Source organism: Elephas maximus, chromosome 2, assembly GCF_024166365.1.
Source record: "Elephas maximus indicus isolate mEleMax1 chromosome 2, mEleMax1 primary haplotype, whole genome shotgun sequence".
Taxonomy (NCBI): domain Eukaryota; kingdom Metazoa; phylum Chordata; class Mammalia; order Proboscidea; family Elephantidae; genus Elephas; species Elephas maximus.
Window position 1 is genome coordinate 220,135,754 of NC_064820.1, and position 8,557 is coordinate 220,144,310.

Here is an 8,557-nt window from a genome sequence, read left to right on the forward strand (position 1 = left end):
ATGCGGGCTCAAACTGGGGAAGATGAATGATGTGTGAGGATGATCTACGAGCCAAAGAACACCCAGAAATATGAGAAAATAAGCTTCTGCACTTTAAAGACACCCACTTGTGGTATTTGTATTACAGTAGCACTAGCTAACTAAGACAACCATAGCACAATGATCACAACCAAAAACCTAACATTTGTGCCATGCTGTTAACCAAACTAAAGACCTAATTCAGATTTCAAGTTTTTCTTCTGTGTTCCTTTTTCTGCTGCAGAATATCACATTACATTTATCTGTCATGTCACCATAGTCTCTTCCAAGCTGTGACAATTCTTCTGTCCTTCCTTGCCTTTTAAGACCCTGACCCTTTTGAAGAGTATTGATCTTTTTTTTTTTTTTTTTTGTATAATATCGTTCAGTTTGGGTTTGTCTGATGGTTTTCATGATTGTCGTTATTAGTTGAGATCAAGTTGGTTCTGACTCATGGAGATCTTATGGATAACAGAATGAATTTCTGCCTGGTCCTGTGCCATCTCCAAGATCTTTTCTTTCTTTTTCCTTAATCGTACTTTAGATGAGGGTTTACAGACTAAATTAGTTTCTCTTTAAATAATACACGTATTGTCTTGTGACATTGGTTGCCACCTCCACAACATGTCAACACTCTCCCCTTCTCAAACTGAGGTTCCTGGTTACAAGCTTTCCTGTCCCCTCCTGCCATCTCGTCTCTGCCCTGGACTGGTGTGCCGTTTTAGTTTCATTTTGTTTTATGGACCTGTCCAACCTTTGGCTGAAGGGTTAACCTCAGGAGTTACTTCAGTACTGAGTTAAAAGGGAGTCTGGGGGCCATACATCCAGGGTTTCTCCAGTCTCTCTCAGAGCAGTAAGTCTGTTTTGTTTTTTTTTTTAATGAGTTAGAATTTTCTCCAGCTCTGTCTGGGACCCTCTATTGTGATCCCTGTCAGAGCAGTCAGTAGTGGTAGCCAGGCACCACCTAGTTGTGCTGGACTCAGTCTGTTAGAAGCTGTGGTCGTTGTGGTCTATTAGTCCTTTGGACTAATCTTTTTCTTGTGTCTTTGATTTTCTTCGTTATCCCTTGCTCCAGATGGGATGAGACCAGTGGAGCATCTTAGATGGCTGCTCACAAGCTTTTAAGACCCTGTACACTACTCACCAAAGTAGGATGTAGAGCATTTTCTTTATAAACTATGTTATGCCAATTGAGCTAGATGTTCCCTGAGACCATGGTCCCCACAGCCCTCAGCCCAGCAATTCAGTCCCTCAGGGAGTTCGGATGTGTCTACGGAGCTTCCATGACCTTGCCTTGGTCAAGTTGTGCTGGCTTCCCCAGTATTGTATACTGTCTTATCCTTCACTACATTTACCACTTATCTATTGTCTACTTAGTGTTTTTCCCTCCCCACCCCTCCTCACCATTCTACAATTATTTGTATTTATCCATAAGATTTTCATTGGCTGATTTTTGGAAATAGATTGCCAGGCCTTTCTTCCTAGTCTGTCTTAGTCTAGATGCTCCATTGAAATCTATCCACCATGGCTGACCCTGTTGGTATTTGAAATACTGGTGACATAGTTTCCAACATCATAGCAATACAAAAGCCACTGCAGTACAAAAGGCTTACAGATGGTTTTGCCTTGATTAGACTGAGATGATGCATTTTTTTAGAAGAACCACAGGGGTGATGAGACTTTCTCAGTGCATCATATCGGAGGGTACCATGATGTCTATCTGTCTTAAAAATACTGCTAATGTTGACCATGATCACTTGGCTAAGGTAGAGTCTGCCAGGTTTCTCCATGGTATAGCTACTCTTTTTCCCTTTGTAGTTAAAAAATATTTACCTTGAGGGGGACATTTTGAGACTATGAAAATGACCTGCTCCTTCTTAAAATTTTGCTCCCTCCTTTTAGTATCCATGGGTGGATCTTGGCTGCAACCATTAGTTCTGTGGTGTTCTAAAGGTGATTTTTCATTTTCCTCAATCTTCCTGCATTTAAAAATTGAATTTATTCTATAATGAAGAGTTATTTCTTCTCCTTCATTAATTTATTTATTCAATTATTTATATAAATGAGTATGGACTCAGAGATTTTTTTTTCCTTTGGGTTATCTCTTAGTATTATCATTAATTTTTGTTATTGTTGTTGTTGGTCAAATTCTTCTACCTTTGGCCATTAGGAGCTCTTTCAGGCTGGTTCCTGCACTGTATTGTATACCTCAGTCCTTCCATTTGTGCACTCCTTCACTTTCTGACACTACAGAACCTGAAGGTTCATCTTGCATATTCTTTGTGGCAGTCCTGGAATCAACCACTTCTCCAACAGCTCTGGTTTATCTTGTTGGAGAATAGTATTAGAAACCAACGTTGGTGCTAAGTGGAATGTCACTACTTCTAAGGCCTTTCATCAGATAGCGTTAGGAAATAAATGTGTTATACTAACCCATGCATCACACACATAATTATTTATTGCTGTTTCTATTTTTCTGTATACATATATATTTAAAAAAAAAAAGAATTCACATGGGTATTTCTGATTTCAATACAGTAACAAAGGGTTCACTCAAGTCTCTTCCCTCTCCTAATTTATAACTTCATTCTTGGACTCTGAGAAATCTGTCTCTGTTATTTACAACATATTTTCTTATTTGTTCAACCCTTAGTACACATGTAAAGTAGTTTCAAAATTGCTAACCCCTGTGGAAAACAAATTTGCCAACTGAAGTACAGTGTTTGTATGCTTTTTTTTTTTTGTATCTAACTTTTCAGTGTATAGTTGAAACACTGTCCTCCAGTGATTTATAGGTCAATTCCTTTCTTCCCCACCCTATTCAGTGAGTTTAGGTGATTCACTTGTAACAGATTTATCCGTTTTTTTTTTACAATCTGCATTTCCTCTTGAGTTTCCCGTTCATCCTGGTTGATTTTTTAAATTACTTACAGTAAAATTTGATTTATTTGCAGTAAGTTTTACTCTAGAACCTCCTAGACCCAGGGGAAGACTGATGCCAAGACACATGGAAAGTGCCAATGCATAGAGTCATATATTCACCACCACAGTTCCTTAGAGAATAATTCTCTCACCTCAAAAATTCCTTAGTGACACCCGTTTAGTCAACCCTTCCCATTACCAACCAGCCCCTGGAAACCAATGACCTGTTTTCCATTTTATAGCTTAGTTATTTCCAGAATGTCATATAAATTGTTATTGTTGTTAGGTGGCATGGAGTTGGTTCTGACTCATAGTGACCGTATGTACAACAGAACTAAACACTGCCCGGTCCTGCACTATCTTTACAATCTTTGTTATGCTTAAGCCCATTGTTGTAGCCACTGTGTCAATCCATCTCATTGAGGGTCTCCCTCTTTTTTGCTGATCCTCTACTTTACCAAGGATGAAGTCCTTTGCCACGGTCTGATCCATCCTGATAACATGTCCAAAGAATGTGAAGTGTAGTCTCGCCATCCTTGCTTCTAAGGAGCATTCTGGTTGTACTTCTTCCAAGATGTCATATAAACAGAATCATATGATATGTAGTCTTTTGGGCTGGCTTCTTTCGCTTAGCAAAATGCATTTAAGATTCATCCATGTTGTTGTGTAAATCAGTAATTTGCCCCCATATAGTCCTGAGTGGTATTCTATTGTGTGGGTGTTCCACAGTTTATCCATTCTTTTGCTTTTGGTAATTATGAATAAAGTTTCTATAAAAATTTACATACTTTTTTTTTTTAATGTTGTTGCTAGGTGCTGTTGAGTCAGTTCCAACTCATAGCAACCTTACCTACAACAGAACAAAACACTGCCTGGTCCTGTGTCATCCTCACAATCGTTGCTATGTTTGAGCCCATTGTTGAAGCCACTGCGTCAATCCACCTTCCTGAGAGTCTTCCTCTTTTTTTAATGACTGTCTGCTTTACCAAGCATGATGTCCTTCTCCAGGGACTTGTTCCTCCTGATAACCTGTCTTTCATGTGTTGAATTGTGTCCCCCCAAAATTTGTGTCAACGTACTGAGGCCATGATTTCCAGTATTGTGTGGTTGTGCTCCGTTTTGTGATCTGATGTATTTGTCCTCTATTTTGTGATATATTGTAAATCCTAACCTCTATATATTAATGAAGCAGGATCAGTGTAGGGTGTATCTTGAGTCACAGCATTACAAGAGGATGTGACTCAGCTCACATTCTTACTCAAGTCACACCTTTATTCAAGTCATACCCTTGCTTGAGTCACACCTTTTATCTTACAAGAGGTAAAAGCAGAGAGAGGTGAGCAGAGAAGAGCGGGATCTCACTACCACCAAGCAAGAAAAGCCAGGAGTGGAACACATCCTTCGGACTTGGGGTCCTTGTGCTAAAAGTTTCTAGACCCAGGGGAAGACTGATGTTAAGACACATGAAGATCTCCAAAGAATGCCAGGCCCACATATGTTATGTTAAAAGAAGACAAGGGCATTCCACCAGAGCCAACAGAGAGAGAAAGCCTTCCTCTAAAACTGACACTCTGAATTTGAACTTCTAGCTTTCTAAACTGTGAGAAAATAAATTTGTTTTTAAAGTTATCCACTTGTAGTATTTATGCTATAGCAGCACTAGATAACTAAGACAATGTCCAAAGTTTGTAAGATGTGGTCTCGCCATCCTCCCTTCTAAGGAGCATTGTGGATGTACTTTTTCCGAGACAGATTTGTTTGTTCTTCTGGCAGTCCATGGTATATTCAATATTCTTCACCAAAATAGAATTTATTTTTTAGAACAGTTTTAGGTTTATAGAAAGATTGCACAGAAAGTACAGAGAGTTCCCATATATATCACCCCCAACACAGTTTCTTTCTTTTTTGTTTTTAATTAACATTTTGTACTAGTGTGATACATTTGTTGCAGTTGATGAGCTGATATTACCACTGAAGTAAGTCCATAGTTTACATTAAGGTTCATGCTTTGTTGCACATACAGAAGAATTTCACTCCCTTAAAAATACCTGTCTCCACCTATTTGTCCCCATTCCCTTCCCCTAAACTCCTGGCAACCACTAATCTTTTTACTGTCTTTTATAGTTTTGCCTTTTCCAGACTGTCATATACTTGGAATCATACAGTGTAACTTTTCAGACTGGCTTCTTTCTCCATATCTTTTGCATTTAAAGTCTCTCTATGTTTTTATGTCTTTTCATGGTTTGATAGCTCATTTATTTTTATTGCTGAATAACGTTGCAAGGTATGGATGTATCACAGTTTGTTTACCCCTTTACCTATTGAAGGGCATCTTGATTGATTCCAATTTTTGGCAATTATGAGTACCAAAAACCAAAAACCAAACCTGCTGCCGTTGAGTCAACTCTGACTCATAGCGACCCCGTAGGACAGTGTAGAACTGCCCCATAGAGTTTCCAAGGAGCGCCTCGAAGATTTGAACTGTTGATCTCTTGGTTAGCAGCTGTAGCACTTACCTACTATGCCACCAGGGTTTCCAATTATGAGTAAAGTGGCTATAAACATTCATGTATAGGTTTTCGTGTGGGCCTAAGGTTTCAGTTCATTTAGGTAAATATTGGGGCATGATTGTAGGATCAAATGATAAGCCTGTGTTTAACTTTGTAAGAAACTGCCAGACTGTCTTTCAAAGTAGCTGTACCATTTTGCATTTCCACCAGCAATGAGTAAGAGTTCCTGTTCCTCCACATCCTCACCAACAGTTGATGTTGTTAATGTTTTGGATTTTAGCCATTCTAGTGGTGAGATAGAGCTATCTCATCGTTGCTTTAATTTGGAATTCCCTAATGACATATGAGGTTGAGCATTTTTTTATATGCTCAATTGACATCTCTGGTGAAGTACCTGTTTTGATCTTTTGCTCATATTTTAAACTTGGGTTGTCTGTTTTCTGATTTTTAAAAAGTCCTTTATATATTCTGGATATACACCCTTTGTCAGAGATATAGTTTATAAATATTTTCTCCCTGTCTGTGACTTGCCTTTTCAAGCTCTTCACTATGTCTTTTCTAACACAAAAGTTTTTAATTTTTGTAAAGTCAGATTTATCTTTATTTTTTCTTTCATAGGTTATGATTTGGTGTTATCCACAAAAATTTCTTTGCCTAACTAAAAGTCATGCAGATTTGCTCCTATGTTTTCTTGGAGAAGTTTTATAGTTTTACAATTTACATTTAAACCTATGATCCACTTTGATTAATTTCTGTACAAAGTAAGAGGGTTAGGTTAATTTTTTTTTTTTTTTTTTTGGCATATAGATGTCCCATAATTTCAGTACTATTTGTTGAAAAAAACTAGCCTTTCTCCATTGAATTGCCATTACACCTTTGCCAAAAACAATTGACTAAATTTATGTGGGTCTATTTCTGGGGTCTCTATTTTGTTTCATTGGTATATTTGTCTGGCCTTTTGTTAATATCATACTCTCTTCATTATTGTAGCTTTCTAGTAAGTACTGAAATCGGGTGGTCTGAGCCCTTCAACTTTGTTCTTCTTTTCCAAAATCTTTTTAGCTCTTCTAGTTCTGTTACTTTTTCACATACATTTTAGAATCAGTTTTTCAGTAGTCTTCAAAAAACAAAAGAAAGAAAACTCCTTATGGGATTTTGATTTGGGTTGCATTAAATCTATAGATCAATTTTTTTTCATCAGAGTTTTATAGTTTTTAGCATACGGATCATGCACATATTTTGTAAGATTTATTACAATTTTTTTTTATTTTTATATTCTGACTCTTGATTTCTAGTCTATAGAAATACAAATAATTTTAATATATTGGCTTTGTATTCTGTGACCTGGATGAACTCACTAGTTTTAGGAGATTTTTGTAAATGCTTTGGGATTTTCTAAGTAGAAAATCACCTTGTCTGTGAATAGAGACAGTTTTATTTCTCCTTTTCCAGTCTCAATGCTTTTATTTCTTTTTCCTGCCTTATTACACTGACTAGAACCTCTAGTATAATGTTGAATAGAAGTTGTCAGAGAGGACAACCTTGCCTTGTTTCACTATTAAGTATATTGTTACTTCAGTGCTGAAATTGGAACAATACAGAGAAGATTAGCATGGGCCCTGCTCAACGATGACATGAAAATTCATGAAGAATTCCATATTTTTTTATGTCATGGGGTTGGCAACTAATGTTACAAAACAATATGTGTATTAATTGTTTAATGAGAAACTAGATTACTCTGTAAACCTTCACCTAAAGTACAATAAGAAAAAATTTTTAAAAAGGTATATTGTTACTTCATTCTTCAGATATATTTCTTCTGGTTAGGGAAGTAACTTTCTATTCTTAGTTTACTAAAAGTTTCTATCATGAATAGATCTTGAATTTTGGTAAATGCTTTTTCTGTATCTACTGAATCATATATATATTTTTACTCTTTAGTTTGCTAATATGTGAAATTGATAAAATATTGATAACAAATTATTTTTAATATTTTACAATTATTTTTTAATATCAAGCCAGCCTTGTATTCCTGAAATAAACTCCACTCGGTCATGATGTATTATCATTTTTATGTATTGTTTGGTGAGAAAAAATATTGGTAGACTGGATTAACTATCGGCAATAAAGACTTCTGTGTTCTGGGACAAACCAAAAGCCAGGGCCAGAGTACTGCTCGGAATCAAACTTCTCCTCCCTGGGAGCCACATAAAGCAGGGAAAGTGGAACCAGCCAGCTCTAGAAGAGAGGAGGGTGGGGTTCTGCTGCTCTACACCTTTCCTGTCTGGCCTGGGAAGAGCTGGAGCAATACCAGTCTCAACTGACTTCATTCATTCACTACTAATACCAGGCAGAATTCTAAAGATGTCTCCCCAACATCTCAGCATTATTTAATCAAGTACTAATCTGGGTACTGCTGTGAAGGGACCTTACAGATGAAATTAAAGGTGCTAATCAGCTGACCTTAAAAGAGGAGATTATCTTGAACTGGGAGTAGTCCCTGGGTGGTGCAAAATGAGCCCTGGTGACGTAGTGATTAAGCACTAAGCTGCTAACAGGAAGATCAGTGGTTCCAACCCACCAGTCACTCCTCTGTAGAAAGATGTGACAGTCTGCTTCTGAAAGGTTTACAGCCTTGGAAACCCTCTGGAGCCATTCTACTCTGTCCTATAGGGTCACTATGAGTTGGAATCGACTTGAAGGCAATGGGTTTGCTTTTGTACTGATTGGGTTGTGCAAATGATTAAGTGTTCGACTACTAAGAGGCTTAAACCCAGCCAGAGGTACCTTGGAAGACAGGCCCGGTGATCTGCTTTCAAAAGGTCACATCCTTAAAAACTCTATGGAACAGTCCTACGCTGTACACATGGGGTTCTCATGAGTTGGAATTGGCTTGATAGCAACCAACAACAACAGTCTGAATTATGTGGTGGGTCCAATGTAATCACAAGAGTTCTTAAAAGCAAAATAGGAAGGCAGAGAGATTGGAAGTATGAAACTTTTTTTTTTTTAATTTTATTGTGCATTAGATGAAATTTTACAGAGCAGATTATTTTCCCATTTGGCTGTTTGTACATAAAGTTTTCCATAACATTGGTTTCATCCCC

At 37.4% G+C, this 8,557-nt stretch overlaps 1 non-coding gene across 1 annotated transcript; it reads left to right on the forward strand.

The window, feature by feature from the left end:
- The first annotated feature begins 7,010 nt into the window (after positions 1–7,010).
- LOC126070778 (U6 spliceosomal RNA) lies at positions 7,011–7,114 on the forward strand. The gene has a single exon (XR_007516298.1). It is a non-coding gene; the product is annotated as a U6 spliceosomal RNA (small nuclear RNA).
- Positions 7,115–8,557: the final 1,443 nt, after the last annotated feature.